Source organism: Macrobrachium rosenbergii, chromosome 15, assembly GCF_040412425.1.
Source record: "Macrobrachium rosenbergii isolate ZJJX-2024 chromosome 15, ASM4041242v1, whole genome shotgun sequence".
Taxonomy (NCBI): Eukaryota; Metazoa; Arthropoda; class Malacostraca; order Decapoda; family Palaemonidae; genus Macrobrachium; species Macrobrachium rosenbergii.
In genome coordinates this window covers 13,491,229-13,514,809 of record NC_089755.1, presented here as the reverse complement: position 1 = coordinate 13,514,809, position 23,581 = coordinate 13,491,229, and the positions used below count along the sequence as shown (strand labels likewise).

Sequence of the window (23,581 nt, the reverse complement as noted above, 5' to 3'; positions counted from 1 at the left end):
TCGGATAGACTAGAATTTTGGTGCGTTAGTGAACACGATTGCTCAAATAGGAGTTTCAGTAAGAGTCCATTTAGATTAGGCAAGTGGTGATCCCTGTGCTAGTGTCGATGCAAGTTTTAGTGTTGTGTCAGTGGAGGTGGTGGCTACTTGTCCCATTGATGCTCCCAGACAGAGGTCCCTGCCAAACTCGCTTCACCTGGAAGGAGGCAAACCATAAGTCCAAGGGAGGTAGGTGGTGTTTGCCCACAAGTAGTTGCTCCCTCAACAGAACCTGTTGCTATTTCCCAGGTGTCGGTAGCTAAGCACTGGAATGGCGTACCAGTGGATCACACCTTATCCTCCAGTGGTTCTGATTCCGAGCCCAGAGGACACGGTGTTTTCATGATTCCTCCAGGCCTTTGAAGAGACATGTATTGGAGGATCAGAACCCGTTGATTCCTCGTAAGCTCCAAAAGGACCAAGAACCTTCATGTAGCCATTGGGATAATAGAGAGCTCCTGTTGGATACCAAGTTCCCAGTGGCTCGCAAGCGCCAATTGGCTCCCAAGCACCAAGTGGCTCACAGGCGTACAAAGGGATCAACTTCTCCCACAGGATCAGAGCTCCCAGTGACTCCTAAGTGTGCAATGGGATCAGAACGCTCTGTGGCGCCCGAGCTCCCCGTGGTTTCTAGCTCTCATGCAGTGTCGGATTATGTGGCTGAAGATTCTTCTGATTCAGACGTCCCTATAATGGCGGGTCAACCTGTTTCAGCGCCTTCTGTTAAACAAGTTACGAAGACTGTGCATTCTTCTGTCCCTGAGTGCCCGAAGCCGTCCTCAGTACTGGCAACTCAAAGATTCTTCACTGCTTCTGATTCATCAGCGATTGGACAATATCCCGGAGCTTCTGGAGAAACCTTCATCTTCTCCACAGAAACCAGAGGAAATGCAACAGGACTTGGTGCTTTCCGCTATTTCTTCAGCAGAAGAGGAACCTGAGCAGGAGCAGCCTTCATCATCATCATCAGCAACACCCAGATCCTCACTCACTTTGTTCAGGGCAAGCTGAACATATTAGCGGACGAGTTGGGCCATTGCAAACAGGTCCTACCCACGGAGTGGTCACTGAATCCACAGGTGTGCACCGACCTGTGGAAACGGTGGGGAGAGCCTTGGGTAGACTTGTTTGTAATGTCCAGGAACCACTGCCTTCCCGTGTTGTTCTCCGGTGCCGAACCCTCTAGTATGGACAATGGATGCAATGCTCCAGGACTGGTCAGACCTGGAGGTTTACGCCTTTCCTCCGTTCAGTTTAGTGAGGGAAGTCATAAACAAGTGCAGGACTTCCCATCATACGTTGATGATTTTGGTGGCCCCCTTTTGGCCTCAAAAGGAATGGTTTTTGGACCTTCTAGAGCTTCTGTCAGACTTTCTGCGGCTCCTTCCACAGAGGAAAGATCGGCTCAGACAACCTCATTTCAACAGGTTTCATCAAGGTTTGTCCACTCTCGCTCTGACAGGCTTCAGACTGTCAGGAAACTTGTCAGAACAAAAGGGTTTTCAAGAGATGTTGCAAATGCTATTGCGAGATGTAGATGCGAATCTTCTTCCAAGCTCTACATAGCTAAGTGGGCAGTATTTCGCAGATGATGTAAGGAATGTAACATATCTTCTTCTACTAACTCTATAGCCCAGCTAGCAGAATTTTTACTTTACCTGAGATCTTCCCGAGGTTTGTCGATGTCTACGTTCAAGGACTATAGATCTATGCTGAATTCAGTGTTCAAGCATAGAGGTTTGGATCTTTCTTCAAACCCAGATATTTCGGACTTGATCAAGTCATTTGATACTACAAAACAGAACATTCAATCTCCGGTTTCTTGTAACTTGGATATAGTACTACTGCATTGGTTATCAGGCCCTCCTTTTGAACCACTTCACATATCTTCTTTTAGGGATTTATCCAGAAAGACACTTTTTTTAATTGCCTTAGCCACAGCAAAACGAGTCGGTGAATTGCAAGCTCTGGATAAACAGGTTGGTTTCTCCCAAGAGAATGCAGTATGACTGTACATCTTAGGGTTCTTAGCAAAGAACGAGAACCCTTCTAATCCATGGCCTCGTTCTTTCTCCATTCAGAGGATTTGGTGGGACCTTTGGACCAAGAGAGAGTGTTTGCCCAATGAGAGCATTAAGATTTTACCTTGAGAACCAAGAATATCAGAGGGGATTTTCATAACCTCTGGTGCCCAGTTAAGAATCCTTTGTGTCCTCTCTCCAAGAATGCTATCTCATTCTTTTTGAGAGACATCATTGTGGAATCTCACTTGGGGATTCAAGAAGATAATTTACCTTTATTAAAGGTACAGGCCTATGAAGTGTGGGCAGTAGCCATATCGTTGGCTTTTAAGCACAATCTCTATCTTTCCACTATTATCCAATCGACTTATTGGAAGTGTTGCTTGGTCTTTGCCAACCATTATGTATGTGATGTCAAAACACTGTTTGAGGACTGTAGTACGCTGGGTCCGTTCTCCACAGCTGGCGTGGCACTAGGAAATGAGGGGTAGGAGTAATTCTTCTATTTTCTTCTATCTCCTCATCTTGTTTAAGGTTGTTGAGTTATTTGGGAAGACTGGGGGTACTTGGTACCTGGAGTACCCTCTGATCTTTGTTTTTAATGGATAGGTAGTGTTTTTTATTTGGTGTTCAGGTAACATAGTTTCTTTTGGTTATTTTTTGGTTAGTATATTTTCATGCCCAGGACAAGGGCAATTGTTTTGTTTAGCTTTGCCAAGTCATAGAAGCTCCCTGACCACAAACCTCCCACTGAAGTAGGGACAACTCCTGACATTATCAGTCATGTCCCTACGGGTCAAGATGAGCAACAGCCAAGAGGCAGTATCTTCCTACTCATGCTCTCTCCCCAGGTAAGGTTACAACAAGCACTACCACAATGCTAGTTTTTTTATCCCTGCTTCCCATCTCCTATCAAAGTGGGATTCAGCTATGTAATTACTTGGTAAGTTACATATATAAAAATGACATTTTCATAATAGAATAAGGTTTTATATATACTTACCAAGTAATTACATGATCAGAACCCGTCCCCCTTTCTGCACATGGACACAGAGCACAAACGAACTGAGTTCTTCACCTATGTCGTACCTATACTTTCCTGCAACAAAACAAAAGAGCGCTACCACAAATTTCAATTCTAAAGTTGCCATTAAAGTAGAAACTAATAGCTATGTAATTACTTGGTAAGTATATATAAAACCTTATTTTATTATAAAAATGTCATTTTTCTTTTTTTTCATACAAAAATATTCATAATGAGTATGGTTTGTGTATGTGGGTTTTCTTTTTGTAAAGTGTGGTAACATGACTGAAGTACAGATTTCTCAGAAATGAATAACAAATTCATTTGATACCGCTTTTGTGTTTCCATGAAAGTAGAATATAGTCCAGTTAAATGGGGCAGTGTAAAATTTTCATAAAATTTTTAGTTTTCTGTAAAAAGAGAACTATTGAGGTGGCTTTGTCTGTCTGTGGAAGCACTTTATCTGTTCATCCAAAACACTCAGTATCTTACAAACTGAATTGAGGTTAGGGCATTGCAAATTGATATGTTGATCATCCACCCTCCAATCATCAGACACACCAAATTGCAGCCATCTCAGCCTCAGTAGTTTTTGTTTTATTCAAGGTTAAGTGTTAGCCATAATCGTGCATCTGGCAAGGCGATATAAATAAAGGCCACCATTGGGCCATGGTTAATAGTTTCATGGCCAGTGGCTCATACCACACAGTATTAAAACCAAGACCACCAAAAGAAAGATCTAGGACTGGTGGCCTTAATTATGTGCTGTACAGAAAATCTTGAGGCATCCTGAAGAAACTTCAGCGCATTTTAACTTAGTTTTTAAGTTCTAATGGAGCTGTCTTTCCCTTCCACAGATGAGGACTTGGTGGTTGGTACAGTTAATGAAAGCTGGACAGGTAATGGTGATCCCATCCTCAGGTTCACTCCTGGAAGTGATTGGGAATGTTAGAGTGGACAAGTTTTTCTTGAAAGTCTTTTAAGGAAGTCTTCTCATCTTTCTGTTGCTCTTCTTTGAGAAGGAAGGAGGTACAGTATTCGATTTTTTGTTTTGGTTTTGTAACTTTATGTAGTCACTTTTTTTTCTGTTTAAGGTCAGTTCTTTCTTTAATAGTTACAACTTTTTCTCTTTTAGTCACTCCTTTCTCTCTTTAGGATTACTGCAAAGAGTTTCTTTTGCTGGTCAGGATTTCTCTCCTTAGCTTCAAACTTTCATTCTTGAAGGTCACTGCTTTTCTCCGTCCAAAAGTCACTACCTTTTTCCTATGAAAACCCACTTTCTCTTCTTAGGTTCACTGCTTCCTCTCCTAGCTAAGATAAAAAGAGTCTTTCTTGGGTCATTGCTTTCCCTTCTTAAAGTCAATAGTTTTTATTTTGAGCCACCACTTTCTCTCCTTAGGTTCAGTGCTTGCTTTAGGATCAATGCTTTATTTCTCTTTCTTGACAGTTCGACTGCTTTCTCTCCTTTAAAGTCCCTAACCTGTTTTTGGTCACAACTTTCTCCTTAGGTTTAAAAAGTGCATTCTTTCTTGAGGACAATATGCTGCTTTCTCTCCTTAGGGTCACTTTTTTCTTTCAAGGGTCATTTGCGATTTTCCCTCTATAGCCTCAAAATGTTATGAAGTAGATAGTCTGGCTCCATTTAACCTATGGGATGACAGTGTGCTGCTTAATCTCTCTTGTATATAAGTACTCTTTGAATCTTTACCAATCATTTGCATATGAGTCATGGGTCATCACTCCTTCTGTAATTTATTTAAAGAACATACTGTACACAATTCACTTGCTATAAAAAAGTTTGTCTATTGCTGAAAAATGTTGGGATGGTCAGTCTGTCACAATTTGTCCTGGAGGGCATCATCGTAAACAGAATGTAACAGACTCATTTGTGTTCTTTAACATTTGATGACGCAAGATTCCTAATAGCACAACCTCTGTTTTTTATCATAGTCCTTATTAGTGGCATCTACTTTCTACACATTTTTCCTTATTTCCCTTTCTCTCTGCCAGAAGTCATTTAACCCTGGACAAATTCATTACATCTCTTACAGTGCAGGAGTGAAAGTTTGTCACTAGAGGCAACTATCAGGTTATGAAGTTGAGATATTTGAAGTAGTGGAGGCTTTGTGATGCTGAGTGTGTGATTGTGATTGCGTATTGGACATACTTGAAGGACCAAGTGACAGCTGCAAGTGTCCATGCATTTATGTGCTATGGCCTCTGGGAGATTATTATTACAGGTATGTATTATTCAAAATTATTATTCAATCTATCCATATGGAACAAGTCCCACAGGGGGCAATGGACTTGAAATTGAGAAGCTCTGCCAAAGAATATGGTTTTCATTTGGAAGAATTAAGATGAAGAACAGTGAAATATAAAATGAAGAGTTTCACACTTGGCCAAAAATGAATAAATAGACAATAAGTATTAAAATGCAAGGAGGATAGTATGGGTGGGTAGTAGTGCATTCCCTCTTTGGCTTGAACGATGAAGTTCTGAATTACACATCCCAGGCAGTCTTGCTGTTGAGGGATGGAAAAGCCCAAAAAGTCAGAGTCCTCTGGTGTGAGGAAGAAATCGGGCCTCTGGAACTGATAGTTCGACATTGATTAAAAGAGGCACATTTGCTGCGTAGTCTTTTGGCGCTGCTCTACAGTGAATCTCGATGGGCTGATTTAGCCAGTTGTCCAGGTAAAAGATGGATCAGATGGATCAATTGTGGATGTGAAAGATCTCTGCTGAAATACAACGTATGAAAAAGTGACAAACAGAGAGACCATCCGTCGATGGTCCAAGTCATAACTCCTACAGATTACTGGGAAACAGAAACCCACCACCATGAACAAGTCTACTAAAGAGTAAATCTCTGATGAACAGATATCCACACCAGAGAACATTCGTATTCCATTCAAAATAGGTTTATGTTAACTACTTGTTTAGTTGTTTGTGTACATACTGTTATCTGAAAACAACTTTAAAACCCTCTACTGTAAATATCCAATCTATTGTAACATTACTCATATGGTATTTATCTTTTGTTTACTATAACTGTAAAACTGTAAATAAGTTAGTCAGTGTATATCGAAATTCTAAAGGAATAAAATAAAGACTTTTACACGCAGTTTCTGCAGTTTCCCATTTCTCCCAAAAGGAAATCAACATGGTAGAGGAACACGGTTATTTAAAGAATCCAGAAAAAAAAAGACTATTGTTACAAAACGTGTTTTCCTGAAGAAAATGGCTGAATCTGTGTTTCGTTTTCTCCACCACTAGAGGGCTTGGATGATAATCTGGGCTGATACTTTCAAAAAATGGAGAGACAAGTGGACATCTACATGACAGCAAGTTGAGCTAGTTCTAAACCCAAGAAAACGAAGGTTGCAATTATACTCCATTGTAAGGCAGGACCACAAATGGTAGAAATATTTGACCAGTTTAATTTTGAAACAGAGGAGCAGAAAGATAATCCTGATGATGTAATTAGGAGATTAGAAGAGTATTGTTGTCCTCGTACCAGTGAAGTGTTACAGTCCTTCAGGTTTTGGAAAATTACATACAAACAGCCATTTTTAATTCATTTTTGATAGAACTCCAGGTTCAGGCCGATAAATGTAACTTTCAAGAAAAAGAGCATAATGATAAGGGATAAAATTGTGTTTTCAGTGACTGGGGAAACTACAGGAGCAGAAACTACTTGAAGAAAGAAACTTACAATTTAGAGGTGCAAAAGCTGTCGAGATATGTTTGGCTTATGAAGCAACCGTTAATTGTGCCTAAAGAGATGTGAGGAGAAGTTGGTTCTGAGAATGTTAATGGTGAACAATTGGAGAACCAAAACTACAGATGGTTCCTTTAATAAGGATTTTACGGACTCAAAAAATATGGACAGGTATGCCGTGAAGTGTCGATTTTGTGGGTATAAGCATGAATTTGAAAAACCAAAATGCCCAGCATGGGGAAAAGTCTGTGAAGCATGTAAAGGAAGAAACCATTTCAAGGCTGTGTGTAAGAAAACAGTTAAAATTGTTAAAGAGAAGAACGTTGAAGAGGCAGATGAAGGCTCCGTGATCATTACATGTGGATGGCATCAAACGTTTGCAATGAAAAATTCAAATAGATTAACTGCATTACTAATTGTAAACGATACCGAGGTTAGATTTCATTTGGATACGGGTGCTGACGTTCGGAATGCAATATGTCAAAGGTATGTCAAAAGTTGGATCAAGTGCGACCAGCGTCTGTGAAACTCGCCATGTGGAATAAACCAAGCTTTCGCCCATTGAAACCAGACGACATTGAATGCTGAAGAACCGACAAAATGATGAAATTAGAAGTGTAACCTTCATTGTGGTTTCAAATGATCTAATGTGTTTACATTTGGTCAAAGACATGTCAAGAGATGGGATTCGTGTTTGTCAATGGTAAAGCATTTGTATCAAAAATTGACATCCATCACCATGAGATGAGCGACCTTGGTGACCTTGGAAAGGTTAAATTAATGTAGATTCTACATTACCAGCAAGAATATTACCGTGCCGACGTTTACCCATTGCATTAAAATCAAAGGTTCAAAAAGAGTTACACTCTCTTGTGAAAAGAGGAGTTTTGATTTCGGAGACAACCAACTGAATGGGTTAGTCAAATGGCAGTCATTCAAAAAACAAATGGAAGGTTAAGAATATGTATCGATCCTCAGCCACTCAACAAAGCTCTTAAAAGGGAATATTACAAATTACCAATTTTGGAGGATATACTGCCAAGTCTAAAACATGCCAAGATATTTAGCAAACTGGATGTTCAAGAGGCTTTTTGGCATATACGACTGGATGAAGAATCCAGCAAGTTAACAACAATGATTACCCCTTTTGGTAGATATCGATGGGCTCGTCTACCTTTCGGGCTGAAAGGTGAGCAGTGAAATATTTCAGCGAAAATTAAATGAGGCATTGGAGGGCTTCTTTGGGGTCTATACTGTGTAGCTGATGATATTGTGGTCGTTGGTTTTGGAAATGAGGTTCAAACGACGCAAATGCGTGATCACGAACAAAATCTTCAGTCACTACAGAAAACGTTGTCAAGAAAAAATATCAAACTAAATGAAGAGAAATCTGTTTATAGAAAAAGGAAATTGCGTTCATGGACATCATTTAACATCATCCGGTGTGACGGTTGATGAAAATAAGGTAAAGGCCATTAAAGAAATGCCTGCCCCTACCGATATTTCAGGAATTCGAAGGTTTTGTGGAATGGTGCAATATCTATCAAGGTTTTTACCCAATCTGGCTGATGATTTAGAACCTATCCAAGAGCTGACAAGAAAGAACTCAAAGTTTGAATGGAATGATGAGTGCACTCGCGCTTTCTCAGTGATCAAATAAAAAGGTCACCTTTCACACCAGTTCTAGCTTATTTTGATCAAAGTAAGGAGCTTGTATTACAGGTTGACAGCAGCAAGGATGGTATTGGTGCAGTCATTATGCAGGAAGGACGTCCAATAGAATACGCATCAAGGACCTTAGCTAGAAACGTAAACGTAACTGGGCTCAGATTGAAAAGGAAGTTCTTGCTGTGGTTTTTGGTTTAGAGCGATTTGACCAGTATACTTTTGGGCGACGTGTTATTGTTCATAATGACCATAAGCCTCTTTCTTCAATCCTCGAAAAGCCATTAAGTCAAGCTCCAATGCGTTTACAAGTTTTAATGGTGAGATTGAACCGGTACGAGGTTGAATATCAATACAAAAGCACCAAAAAAGCCTATTTTAGCCGATACCTTTAGCAGGGCCTGCCCCAAAGAGGAAAATAGAGACACATTGGTAAGGATGATAGATTCACTGAAAAATTACTTCCACAGATTCAATTTTAAAGGAAGTAAGAGACGCCACCACAAACGACGAAGAGCTGCAAGAATTATTGTCTGTAATCAAGGAAGGATGGCCTGATCGCAAAGACAAAATTCGGAAGTATTAAAGCCTTACTTCGATTTTAGAGATGCCATGAGTTACCAAGACGGCATCATTCTATCTGGGAACTCGTATACTGATTCCTTTAAACTACGAAATTCCATCAAAACGAAACTTCATTAGAAGCTCATCTTGGTTACGATAGCATGATGCGATGAGCAAGAGATGCAATATTCTGGCCAGGGATGTCGAAAGAAATAAAGCAAATGGTCAATTCATGTGACATTTGCCAGCAGTATAAACCTCGAAACCAGAAGGAATCGTTGATGGATGTTGATGACGGAGGCAGACCCTGGAATAAAATTGGATTAGATTTGTTTGAGATTGTTGGAAGTATCTAGTCATTGTTGATTATTATTCCTCATTCACTGAAGTAGAGTTTCTAACGTCAACAACTTCAAATCATGTGATAGCGATAATCAACAAGATGTTTGCTAGATCATGGATTCCTACCCAATTAGTGTCCAATGGAGGACCACAATTCAGCTCGTTTCAGTTTAAAGTTTTTGTTAAAGAGTTGGGTATAGAGCGCAGGATGTCATCTCGGGACATCCTCAAGGAAATGGGAAGGCTGAAGCGGCAGTTAAAATAGTAAAAAATATGATGAAGAAGATACATGCAGATGGAAAAGATCAATATTTGGCGTTACTAGAGCTGAGAAATACACCACGTCAAGACTCTAACTATTTGAGTCCAGCTCAGATGATGTTTGGACGTAAATTACGGTCGATAATTTAAGAAATTATGAACAATGACAATCCAGTTTCTCAAAAAGGGAAACCCGGAGAGAATCCATAAAGAAATATTATGATAAAACTGCAAGAGATATGACACCATTAAACGAGGGCAACCTTCATATATTATCAAAATCCAGACAAGAAGGGTTGGGAAAAAGGGCTCATTAGCCATGCACAAGTTGAAACCGATCCTATATAATTGAAGGAAAGGAAGGAGGAACTTATAGAAGAAATAGAATTCATATCCATCCAACTACACAGGATTCATCGGCAATACCAGAAATGGAAGAAACTAGTAAATTGAAACCAACGTTAATGATGAACAAACAAGCTATCAACCTATTTGCGACATGCCTAAATTGCCAAGAAGATCAGCTCGTCTGCAAGAAAAGATGAAGGGCGAATAATTTATTGTTTTTATATTTTAATGTTTACAATGTATCCTACTTGTTCCTTATTTTGTGTTGTATCAGTTTGTTTAGTTTCTTATTTTTGTCAAAACCCAAAGAAAGGGGGATGTTTATGTTAACTACTTGTTTAGTTGTGTACATACTGTTATCTGAAAACAACTTAACTACTCTACTGTAAATATCCAATCTATTGTAACATTACTCATATGGTATTTATCTTTTGTTTACTATAACTGTAAAATGTAAATAAGTTAGTCAGTGTATATCGAAATTCTAAAGGAATAGGAATAAAGCACAGCATGCAGTTTTTGGAGTTTCATATTTCTACCAAAGGAAATCAACACAAATGACCTAAAATAGGTTGCATTGATTTTATCACTGTTATAGGCATCTTGTGCCATGGAGTCTGCCTCTGCCACTGGGATCACTTTCCTTATTTTGTGCTTCAGTTAAGGTTGAAGGTCTTCAGGTCCATTCCATGGTCTCCCCTGTAGAGGGGTAGTGCCATCAGTGCGCTTCATGCAGTGCACTTTAGGCGTTACTTAAGGTTCTTTGCATTGTCCCTTCAGCCGCTAGCTGCAACCCCTTTCAGTCCTTTTACTGTACCTCCGTTCATATTCTCTCTTCCATCTTAACTTTCCACGCTCTCCTAAGAATTGATTCATAGTGCAACTGTGAGGTTTTATTCCTGTTACACCTCTAAATCATTTTACAGTCAATTCCCTTTTCAGCGCTGAGTGACATCATAGATCCCAATGCTTGACATTTGACCAAAATTCTGTATTCTATTCTATTGTATTCTAAGGTCTGGTTAAAGGAAACGTATCATTGTCCCTGATAATTTCCATAAGAGGAACCTCTTTAAGATCCTTGCCAAACTGGGCTCAATTCACTTGGGTCTCTGTGCTCCTGAATTTGAGAGGTAGGCTTTGTTGAGGTCTGCTTTTTGGGACAGCAGGCACCTTTTTAATTCCAGGTAAGGGGAACAAACTTTCTTAGTCCTTCTTGAAGTCCCTTGTTTGGGTGTCTGGTGACATACATTCTCATCCAAAACAAGATGATGATTAAGGCCTATGCTCTGTCTGACAGCAAGCAGCAGGTCAAAGTTGTACTTTACTGAACAGGGGCCTTGAAGCCAGGAAAAGTTAGTATGATGCCTCTGTCTATAACTCTCCTGGTCTTGATGTTTGGCATCACCTGCTGGAAAGATGACTGCTCTCTAGGTTGTGGACATAGTTGGCATATGGTTTGATGTACCAAGTACAGGTATCGTCCTTCAAAGGAGGAGAATGAAATGAGGGAGATCACAATTCCAGCTCATCATTGTGGATTTTTGTTTGTGTTGTAAGTTGAGTTGGTGATTCCATTATTGCCAAATGACTGCATCCTGGAACTGGATGAGGAACCACTTGCATGGGTCAAGAAGGATAAAAAGTTGGAGTTGGAGTTTTCAACCATCAGGTGTGAATGACTGTCTTGCATCTATTCGTGAAGTATGGAAAACTGGTACTGCAGAAGTAGAATCCCATATTCATTCTCAGAGACTGTGGCCTATGTCAAGTGAGCAGAAATTGAGAATGCTGGTAGGGCACAGGAAGGGGAAGCCATGGCACTGAAAGACACTGGGTTAGATCCAGGCAGCATTGCTGGAGTATCATCATTTTAGAGGGTTCTGTCAATTGTGCCATGTTATCTGTCATTGAGTAGCTCAAGACTTTGAAGTAGAAGAAAAGCAAACTTCTTCGCAGTACCATCAGAGTTTCTTTTGCAATGTCTTCTAAGTTGTGACTGTTCTCTGCAAGTAGGATATGTTAGCTTAGGGAGCAAACCTGACCGTGGTAACTACTGCAGGTTCCTGTCAAGGGAACATATATTTACAATAAGACTTACCAGGTAAGCTATTATACCTATGCTGTAGTGTCATATGTTGAGCAAAGCAGAGATTAAAAGCTAAATGACAAGCATAAGGCAAATACAGCCCTGCTTACAACCTATTAGCATACGGCCAAGCACAAAATAGAGTACAAAGATCACAAATACAAAAGAAAAGCTGACAATTGTAAATTTAGACAATATGGTTTACAAGAAATACAAAATGTAGACTACCCAGTATCACTTATGGAATGCTATAAAATTAACATTGTTCATGCAATACCTGAATCAGATATTCAATGCAAACTGTATTCTCCAAAGTAAAAAAATACAAATTATTAAAATAGCAAACAAGAACTGACCTTTAACATTAAAGGAAAAACAACATTAAACAGAGCTGGGAAATGCAACATCAGTACTCCCAAAACATTTTCTAAAAAAATTATATTTATACAGAATTTAGGATCTAAACTGTTTTCATTAGCTTTCTTGTCTACTCATAATTACTAGCACTGTTTAAACCAAAATGAATATTTGACTTTTGGTTTTGTCTTTGGACAAAATTGAAAAACTAGCATTATTGGTAATTTGATTTTGATTCTCTTAATTGATGATGTCTGGATCTAGTTAAAAACTTTTAGAAGCAAAGATGGTGAATGAGTTTTAGGTGAAGGCTCACTAAATTTTCCCCATAGATCCTCACTTTCTAGTGCATGACAGTGTAGGGGCAGGTTTACTTGATTCTTTAAATGTCTTCAGCCCCTACTTTGCAACCCCTTTCATTCCTTTTACTGTACATCCGTTATTAGTCTTCCATTTCTTTTCTCTCACTAACAATTGTTTTTTGCATCTGGAAGATGGCTAACAGAAATATTATCTCAGTTTCAATGTTGAATGACCTCGTAATTCCCCATCACTTGGCTTTGGCCTAAATTCTATATTCTGTTCTATATTGTAAGTAAGAAAGCACTAGAAATAGTACGCTGAAGTGGTCAGTCATTGATTGCCATCAAGTCAGGCAAAACTTTCTAGCCAGCTGAAGATGGTATGGACCAAATAAAGTTTTCGTAACTAATTTCCTTTACTAAACAGCAAAAACACTTTGGAGAAAGGAGGAAATGTAAGGTTTTTTTGGAGATAGTCTCCCGTGTCAGCGGGACTAGTCCATTCAGCACTTATTTCTAGGCAATGGCTGCTAGATACCAGAAAAGCTAAATGAAATGCTGGAGTTTACCCCGAGTTCAAAGCTCCACTAGATGAGAGTAAACGTTAAAGATGAACTAAAAACACTCAGGTCGGTATCAAACATTAGTTTTATGTCAGGGTGGGAGATAAGGTACCATAATTTTAGTTAAAACGACGAGAATAGGTTTTATCAACACCGAGACTGATTCCATGTTAGCACCCACCTAACTAGCGAATGCCAAATTTATGAAGGGAGGGAGAGGAAAAAAGGGCGGGTTGAGACTTCCCAGAAAGGTATTTTTCCTTTTCAAAATATATTGACTGGGGCCTTTCTGTCAAGCATGCTTCGAAATAATAACAGAGAAATAAACATCATTCTTATGCTATTAAAGACTTAAAAGAAACATTGAAAACTAGCTCTGCTGCAACATTGTAAGGTCCTCTAAGTTCATGTAATCCTGAAAATAATCTGTGGTCACGTCTAAGATCATGCTCCTCTCAATAGCACCTGAATAGGACCCTTGTCGGCTGGACCGCCCTGCGTAAAAGCAGCTCCAATGACAGCTATCCTTTTTTTTTTTAAAGGAGCTGCTCGTCAAACTCCTCTCGCTGTCCTGTCTAAAAGGACCTGCAAGGGAAAACTGGACCAGAAACAGACGCTTGTAAAAGGGGCAGCTATCCTGGACTCTGAGCTGCTCGTCAGGGAAAGTTAGGGTTCTCTCGCTGCCGTGCAGGACGCTCGGCTGGACAAAATGATTGGTTCCGCTCAGACAGGGCAGACTATCCTGGAACGCTAACACTAGCTGCTCGCTGATTAAAAATTTTTGGGACTTCTTTAACAAGGATGGAAGAACAAGATGATTCTTTGGTTGCTCGAAGTAACTCAGAGCAACTCAAAGACCAGAAACCGAATGTGGAGATCTGTTCTTAGCGTGTTGGAAAGTTAAGAGCCTGTTTCTGGTTCCAACAAAAAGAGGAGCCAAGTCTCTTGCATCAGTCGGAGCCTGCAGTCTATGTGAAGAGTGCAGCCTCCCCTTAACTGCAGAACGGACTACCAGGTGTTAGCCGGCCTTTCTTAGGACTTGTTTGGCGACAAGTTTCAAACCCAGGACCCTCTCTCTCCTCCTAAACTGTAAGATTTGCTTTGTCAAAGCCAGGACATCAGAGTTTGAGGGGCTTGTCAGGATGAGTTTATACCTCTGGGACAGCTTGATAGAAGGCCTTCAAGAAGGTTAACACCTGGATGGAGGCCCAGAAGAAAAGGTCACAAGACTTCTTTTGCCCTGCCTCCGTCCAAGCTGAGCCGACACCAAGGGAGGTATGATAGGGAAAAAGCAGTGACTTTTTGGACCCGGCTCACGAGAAGGGCTTCGTTGTCCCAGGAGACCTTCGTCTGTTGGTTGAGAAGAATGAACCATAACCTGGTCCCTCCTGTCGGCTGCCAAAGTGTCCTGGACTTTGTTCAGGAGACGGAAAAGGAAACCTCTTGGGGGAAGGACTGTTTCCCAAGAACCATGGAAGTCTTCAATTTCCTGGACTGGTGTTTGGGCTCTAGAACGTCAGGATTAGGAGTACCATGTACTTCATTCGATCTGCCTGGGGAGCTGTCCAGCGTGTTGAACTGCATGGACAAGGAAAGTCTGGGATGAAACTCGGAGGAACTGGCTTCCCTCTAGTTGTAGGCCGGAGGCCTCTTGAAGAAGGAGGCCTTGAGACACGTCCCTGACAGCCTATGGCCCTCACCAGCCAGCTTTGCCATACCAGAAGGAGAACCGTCTCGAAGCAAACTCAGCGAAGTTAAGACCAACGTTGGGTCTGGTCAGTACTTGGATGGGTGACTGATAGGAACACCAGATGCCTTTGGCGTCTTCCACTTTTCAAAGTCAGTTTCTCCTGAATCAGAGGGCTTTTCCTGTTCTCCCCGTTTTCGAGCCATCTCTTCCCCCAGAAACCTTGTTAAGGATCTCTCCTCCAGGCTTGAAGGAGGCCACTGCCCAAATGACCTCTTGGCCCATATCAGCTAGCAAGCCGCCCGAGCTGTTGAAGTCCCTTTGATGTCGTTGTCAAAGGTCAGACCTCCAGGAAGTATGAAGCCCTTTCGTGGAGGAGCTTCTTCCTCGAGATCTTCATAAGAGGGAGAGGTCTTTTCACCAAGATGGAAAGCCCGCCTAAATCTTGGGGCAGGAAGTGATTTGCAGCGAACTCCAGACACCTGTAAGCAGCCAGGCTTCTTTCGTTTGAAGCCTGGAAACAAGAGGGGACACCTGGTCCCTTGAAAAGTTATCCAGAGGAAGGGATCTTCCTTTCAGACTCAAAAGCCTTCAGGCCATTCGTCAAAGACCCCAGGATCTGTCTTCCTCATTCCATTCAAGAGGGAACAACAGTCCAGCTTTTCGAGCTATTAAGCAAATGCTCTGGGCCCAGGAACTGGAGGAGCAAGTCCTGAAAAGCAGACTCCCACCCATATGAGAAATACAAGGACTGTTCCTTGTTCCGAAGCGGATGCCTTCCCAATTGAGACCAGTCCTTGATGTCAGTAGACTGAACCTGAGGGCTTCATGGTGAAGGCCAAGTTCTAGATGGAAATTCTTTCCCCAGTCTTTTTAGGAGCATTAAGACCGTGGGGAGGAGACGGGGTGTTACAAGGGGCTGATGGTGGCTGAACCTGGACATCGAGGTGGAGCTGGGAGTGAGAGCTTTCAGGGGCAGAGACCTGAAGAGCATCCCACAGTCGCAGGGGGCTCTTGAATTTGAAGGTTTGTACTCTTGGGACAGGTGTTTCAATGCAGAGCTCTTTGCTTCGGGCTCGTAGGGTAGCTCACATGATGAGAACGATTATCATGAGAAATGTGGCGAGATGGCTTCACGGGCGGGTAATTCGTATCACCTGGGGAAAAGATTACCTCTCCATTGAAACTGTTCATAAGACTTTTCAGCTCAAGGTGTCTGGAGGACCTGAATGCGAATTTTCAGTTGACAAAGTCCCTAGGACTTCTAGTGAACGCTGAAAAATTCCCATCTGAGTCCGGGGTTAGAAGATCCATGTGAATCTATCTGGGATATCTTCAGATGGAAATGCCTGGATACATTTTCAAAACAAGCCTTTCCATCCCAGGAACGTCAGTAGCAATGCAAGGGGTAAGAAAAAGTCTCATCCTTCAAAGAGGGAAGGAAAGACCCCACAGCTGGAATGGACGAGTTTGCTGGGGACCATTTCCTCTCTGGAGACGATTTGTTTCCCTAGCTGAGGGACTTATGGATCCTCAGACAGATGCCAGTTTTTCCTGGCAGTCTGAATAAACAAGGAGAATCTAAGAGGAGACCCAGGAAGGAAGATCTCTCCCGTTTTCCAAGATTCACCTGAGGTAGTGGCTCACACCCTCGAGGTTGGCAGAAGGGTTCTTCATGCCTAGAGGAAGACCTGGTGTTGTTTTCCAAGCTCCCAGGGAGGGATGGGGGCAACACTGGAGGTGGAGAACGTGTCAGGCACCTGGAGAGGGGAACAGGTGTCCTTGACAATCAGTCTTGAGATTAATTTGGGATCCTGCTCCTTCAAAAGGGAAGCCAAGTGACCAGGCCGTAGTAGTTAGTTTAAAAGGTTCAACAACTCCACAGCCCTGAGCAAAGAGTTTTCAAAAAGGAAGGAGGTAAACTCGTTCCCGGTCCCTGTCCTTCCCCTGGCCAAAGAGATCACTGCTTTGGGCCCACGCGAGGGGGATCACGATCCTTACGAGGTCTTCTTGGCAGAATATCTTTTTTTTTTTTTTTTTTTTTTTTTACTGTCGACCTTAGGGCGTAGACCAGGAACCGTCGAAAAGGGATGAGAAGTGGACCCTCCCCTAAAGGAAAAGTATGTCAGGAGCTGTGGAAAAGGTTTGTCTCAATTACGTCACCTACTTATCGCTCCGGGGCGATCTGCTCAGGCAGCCCCATTTCGAAAGGTACGTCTTCAGAAAACTTCCGTAAACCGCTCTGAGTCTATCTGCATTCAGACTATCAGCCGACAACAAGGATCTTACGATCTCTTGAGATCCTTTGAGACTGTTAATAAGTTATCATTCCAGGACGGAGTTTGGAACCTGGATGTCGTCCTAGGTTTTTATGAAAAATACCTTCGAGCCTCTTTCTTCGGAGTTCAAAGAATGTGACAAGGAAGGTTTTTTCCTAACTGCTCTGGAATCTCGAAGAGAGTTAGCCCAAAACTTCAGAAAGCTATCAATAATCGGAGAATGTAGGTTTTAGAAACCATAATGCAGTATGTTCTCTCCGGAGATGTTTTGGGGGCTAAATCGAGAACCCGTATCTGAAACCCCCGATTTTGGCCCAGGACCTTCGAGATTAAGGGAGTATGACGGAGGTAAATTCAGGTGGACATGAAACCAGAAAGAGTCATGTGTCCTGTCAGGGCTCTCAAAATTTTATTTGCCAGAAGACTAATAATAAGCCGAGGTCCGTTTGGCGGAGATCTGACTGGTGTCTGTAAAAGGCCGGATTTTAGCCTCTTTCTAAGAATGCACTGGCGTTCTTTTTACAACCACCATTTCAAGAATAAGTCACATGAGGCGTTGGCGGAAGAAAGTGACTTGAGTCTTTATAAAAGTTACGGGTTCATCAAGTCTGTTAGAGCCATTGCATAACCTTCGGTGGCAAACCATAAATCGAAAAAGATGTCCCGAATGGGATCTTCTAGGTACCTGGTTTGTTGCAGGAAGCAGCATTCCTGCACGCTTGACAAAACTTATGGAAAACGTATGAGAGGGCATGCTGGAACTGGATGCCGGACCAGAGTTTCCGCACTCCAGATCGGCCCCATAACACTTCTAGGCCTGGACCTCTGTCGGACTCCCAGGACCAGGAAAGGCCGGAGAAAACCACAGGAGAAAACGGGGCTAACAGGACAAAACTCATCTGACATAAAAACAGAGTCAACGGAACCTTGGTCGCGATCATGTTTGAACAAAGTGTTGAAGGTTATGAAGGAAGTGGGCTCATCCTATCCAAGAGAGGAAAAGGTTAGGAGGTATATTTTAATCTTGATTTTGTTTTTAAACGCCGACCGCTAAACACTAAAACCGCCGTAGCAGTAAGGCCTGGACCCAACAAGATAACGAAACACCAACAGGTACCAGGGAGGGGGAACGTCGAAAGTAAACAAAGCAAGAAGACAGTTAGGTGGAAAACGCCGATCTGGCCTCGTATGAGATCCCAACAGTGAGGTGCAAACATGTAGGAAGCACCACGAAGGTCAGGTGGACGTAAAAGGAAGGGGGTTGATAGGCCAGGAGGTTTTTGCCCTCGACCAGGGTGGACAGCACTCTAGTCCCATTGTGGTCACCCCCGTGGACAGATCACGACAAGAGCGAGAGAAAAGGAGAGGAAGGGCAAAACCTTGCTGGAGAGCAATGAAAGATAAAAAGTGTGAACAGCAGGGGGAGGTGACAGTAATCCAGGTCAGGTGGAGTGCCAACTCAGGCCTGGACACTGAGGGACAATCAATCATGACCAGGGAGGGGATGTAGGCTACAACATAAAATAAGGATAAATTGGTTCAAGCCTTGGGGACTTAACAAACCTGATTGAAAACAAACCAAGGGGAGAGAGAGTCCTGTTGATAAAAGGGAGAGAAGGGGACTCAGGTGGTTGGTCAAAATGCTCCTTTTATATATAGTCAGTAAATGAAGTGTGAACAGGAGTGGGGAGAGTCCCGGTCATGCCACTGGTGCAACCCAAAGAATCATTGAACTCACCAGGCTATAAACCCTCGCTATTCCAGCTTAACTTATTGGAGAACATTAGCCTAGTGAAAAGCAAACAGGGAGAGGGTGACTGTAGGCAATATATCAAGCTAAAACCAAACAAAGGGAAGCACCAGACATAAAAATCACATGTACAGAACAAGATCACCGACATGAAACTCCTATTCAGATCGAGAACTTCCCCCCTCCAATAACGATTTTTCCCAGAAGGGAAAAAGAGTTATATAACTGACAGGCTAAGTTGACGATGAACAAAATGATATTTTAATGATAACCAATAACTCAAAATTTAATAAAACAAAATTTGTCTATAAGGTACATGTAGGAGGATAGAACCCCAACCCAACATGGACAGTGGGACATGAAAATCTCCAGTTAAATGGAATGGTACCCAAAATTAACAAAAATCAAAAGCATCCAAGCACAAGGTCAAAAATTAAATGTACCAATGAAAATCATGTTCCCATAGTTTAGAGAAGTGAGTCTAAAACAAGGACAAAATAAGGCCAAAATACAGCTAATATATATCTGCCAGGAACCACGTAGCCTAAACAGCAAGACAGCATTTTGACCAGGAAAAATATCAAAATTCACAAAATAAACAAAATTATAAAAACAAAGTCAATAACAAAACCAATGAAAATAAGATCCCCAAAGGCTAAAATAAGACAAATTATTAAAATAGGCCAATAAGAACTGACCTTTAACATTAAAGGAAAAACAACTAAACAGAGGTGTAAGGAAATGCAACATACAGTACTCCTCAAAAACACTTCTCGTAAAAAAATAAAAAGCGAATGGGCCAAAATTTAGGATCCCAAACGCTAAAATCATTCATTAAGCTTTCTTGCCATGATAAAAGGTGAATTACTAGCACTGACTTAAACCAAAATGAATACCAAAATAACCCCAAACATTGGAAAAAACGTAATAAAAACTAGCACTATAAGTGTAGCCATGATAAAAAGTTCTCTTAATTGATTGGTCAGGCAGTGAAAAGCTTTTAGCCTAAACGCTAAACATGCACTTCTCGTAGTAAATGGGTGACAGAACAAACATAAAATTAATCAAACCCACTAAAGTAGGATCATTAATGGTAAAATATCCCAAATAAAAAGGGCACTATAAAAACACAAAACAAACATGAGATTCAAGACCAGCAGAGGTCCAGACGACGTAGAGAGGAGATCGAGACCGTTTAAATTCCTTTTTATTAAACTAAAGGAAAATAAGGAGCTTTCTTCCATAAAAACTTTAAAACACTGGTACTCAATTGTTTTAAGAAGAACCTGCGAGGATGGTTTAAAAATCCAAAATAGTTACAAAATAAGGAACGAAATTTTGAACGTAAAAAACGTTTAAAATGGAATGACTAGTGTTGCCTTGTATACAGTCCTGAGTAGTGCAAATTCTATATATCGGCTATTCTCTTGTTGGGACTTTTGACATTGGGAATCTCTAGAAAGGTTAGTACTTTTTGTGGTTCACCCTTTTCCATTGATTGCCATCTAGTGGAGCTCGCTCTGTGGGGCAGTGAAACTCCAGCATTTCATTTATGGTCTTCATCTAGCAACGGAATTAAGATTTAACCTGAATGGACTATTTCCTTCGGGACCCTAAAATCCAGAAATAAGGAGATAAAATAGTGGATTAATGCTTGACTGACTTTGTAAGCAAATGAAGGCATTCCTCTAGCAAGGAATCAGGAAGTCTGAATTCTGTGAGCTGTTGACAGTTCAAAAGACGCATGCAACGTGTGACTGTTAAATGCTGAGGATTGGAACCCATGTGCACAGGCTCACAGTTACCTGCTGACTAATGTTTTCTTTGGCCTGTTAAGGAAGTTTGAGATGGATTTGTGTAGAAATTTGGGGAACATGAAGCTGGGCTAAATTATAAGCACTAAAAGGTGTGTGATGAAACAAAATAACAAATTACAATATACTGTGCTTTTTAGTGTAAGACTTCAGAAGAAGACTTAGGTAATGCCCCCGAGTATTCAATATTGGAATGGTCTTTTGAGTAGTTTTAAAGTCATTTCTAAAATCTGTTTTTCTTTTCAGATTATTGTCCCGTCTTCAGAAATCCACCTCAGCATCCAAGGATCTTGACAGTATTATTGACTGGCTGCTCAAGGAAGAACACATATTAAAAGTAACCAATTTTGGGCAAATTAACTTCCTGTATTTGCAAAGCTGTCTGTCATTTGAGAAGAATTGGAAGAAAGAGAATATGCTGTGTCATGATGACCCAGTTTTTCTCAGTTTAAATTCAGCATTCAGTATCCTGTTACATAGGAGATCTGTTTGGTACAAATGTATGCATACATCATCTGTATGGAGGTCTGAATGTTTGCTAGAGTATTGGTAATCTTTGAAAGGTACAATATGCATATAAGTGATGACAATTGATGCAAGGATTTGGAATGTACCCATGCACATCAAGATTTTCATTCTTTTGTGTAATGACTGCATGGATGTGATTTCTATCTTTGGATTGTAATACAGTATATTGATTTTCCGTTCACATTATTAATAGTTCATTCAATTTTTCTTTGCTCAAATTTTGTCATCATACTTCATTGCTCTTTTGTGCTAAGGGCATTTGCTTGGTAATGTCCACAGTCTCTAAGCTATAGACTTGATTTGGTCATTTCGTTCTTAACTACAGTAGCCCCTCAGCTTATCTGGTAATCCAGGGGTCTGGCTTTTTGAAGAACAGCCAAATTTGGTAAATGACACAGACCCGATGGTTAGCCTTCAAATGAGCTTGCATAATATCCCAGCGCCAGCTCGGATGCCCTGGATACAGTAATTTGTATAATTTCTAGTGTAACCTCACCTGGATTTTACATTTATTATTTTAAGGTAATTTACCCACACAGTGCCTCACATTTTGAAAGTTAGCCTAGCAAGAAACCTCCATAATTGTAGATGAGAGTTCCTACATACACACACTGTATATGCTTACTTGATACATAACTTGTGTACATTCCGTAACAATAAGCAGCATATAAGAATACCCTACAGCCTGTATTTTTAATGTTCTTTGTTTCTTTTTTGTTAACTTGTGAAAAATATTTCAGGGGAAAGATGACAGTAGGTGTAGCTCAGTTATCACAGCAAGACTATATACTGTACACTTACATTGTTGATAAAAATGGCACATTAATACTTAACACAATAGAAACAGTGCTACACGAGTTGGTTTAATGTGAATAAGTTCCAGGACACTCAGATATTTGATAATATATAAAGAATTAATCATATGAGTCCCCCAGCCATCAGTGGAACACTGTTTCAATACAAGTGCAGTACTTTTAATGATTAGATATAACATCTGAGTGTGTGGTGATGCCATCTTATTGAGTACAGTATTACTAAGAAGCTAAGACAGTGCATGCATCTATGTGTTGGTCTTCTGACTCTTGTCTAAGTTCACTCTCTCTCTCTCTCTCCTAAGTATCTCTAGAACAGTTGTGCATAGTACACAACATTACTGAGATTTTAAATGAACCCCATATTAAAATTAAAATCTGCATGCATCAGGTTGATTTCAAAAATTTATGGAATAACTATAGGTTAGGAAAAAATTAACATTAGTTAATAAGTACTAAATAAATTCACCAATTCAGTACTAACAGGACCATTAGGAAATTAAAGTATTGAATAAAAGGAACCCATAGTCATCCCGACAGGATTAAAAAAACACATTGTAGTACAATATTCATGCATTATATACTTTTCTTTGTAGTGATAAATTTCATCAAAATATCAGAATGAAAAATCAATAAGCATACACACAGTGAATGCTCTAGAACCACCAACAGACAGCTTGGAGCCTTTCCGTCAGTCACTAGTTTTCAATACATGGTTTAATACAGGATTTTAGCAGGAATCCCAGTAAATCAAAGAGAGAGTGACATTCCATACAGTTGCTCTTGTAAACTACACTGGGAATGTCATGGGCAAAATTAGCTGAGAAAATTATTCATATTTACTGATTTACATTTCAGTAATTATTAAAGTAAGTTGGACAACAGTGGTGCAGCAATTTCACTGTGCTGTGTATGTGCACTGGTCTTAGGATTATCTTAATGTGACACATCAGTGTCTCTTTGGAATCTATAAGGATTATATGCAAGAAATCATTACTCTGTTGGTACACTAAAGTACTGTACTTATATATTCATGATCTGTGATGAAATATTTAATTTGCATGGCCTCTAATTGCACAAAAGAAAATCACCAAACCTGCTTGAATTTGCATTATTTACAATACAAACAATTGACAAAAATTTAATGAGTAGGAGAAATTGCTTTATTTAGATTACAAACAATTCACAAAATTTTAAAGAGTTGGAAAAATTGAGTTACATCACAAACAACTGACAAAAATTTAATGAGTGGGAGAAGTTGTTTTATTTACACTACAATCAATTCACAAGAATTTATTGAGTATGAGAAATTGTGGAGGCAATTTGGGGTACAAGGGGTTAATCAAAATTTAAAGAACCCATGAGCTTGTTTATTTATCTACAAGGTTGTTTCACAAGACTTGATTTAGCAGATT

The 23,581-nt window shown here is 40.5% G+C and overlaps 1 long non-coding RNA gene across 1 annotated transcript; it reads left to right on the top strand.

The window, feature by feature from the left end:
- The first annotated feature begins 4,053 nt into the window (after positions 1–4,053).
- On the top strand, positions 4,054–22,946 carry LOC136846448 (uncharacterized). The gene is made up of 3 exons (XR_010855402.1): positions 4,054–4,113; positions 5,136–5,324; positions 21,073–22,946. It is a non-coding gene; the product is annotated as an uncharacterized lncRNA (long non-coding RNA).
- The last annotated feature ends 635 nt before the right edge of the window (positions 22,947–23,581 follow it).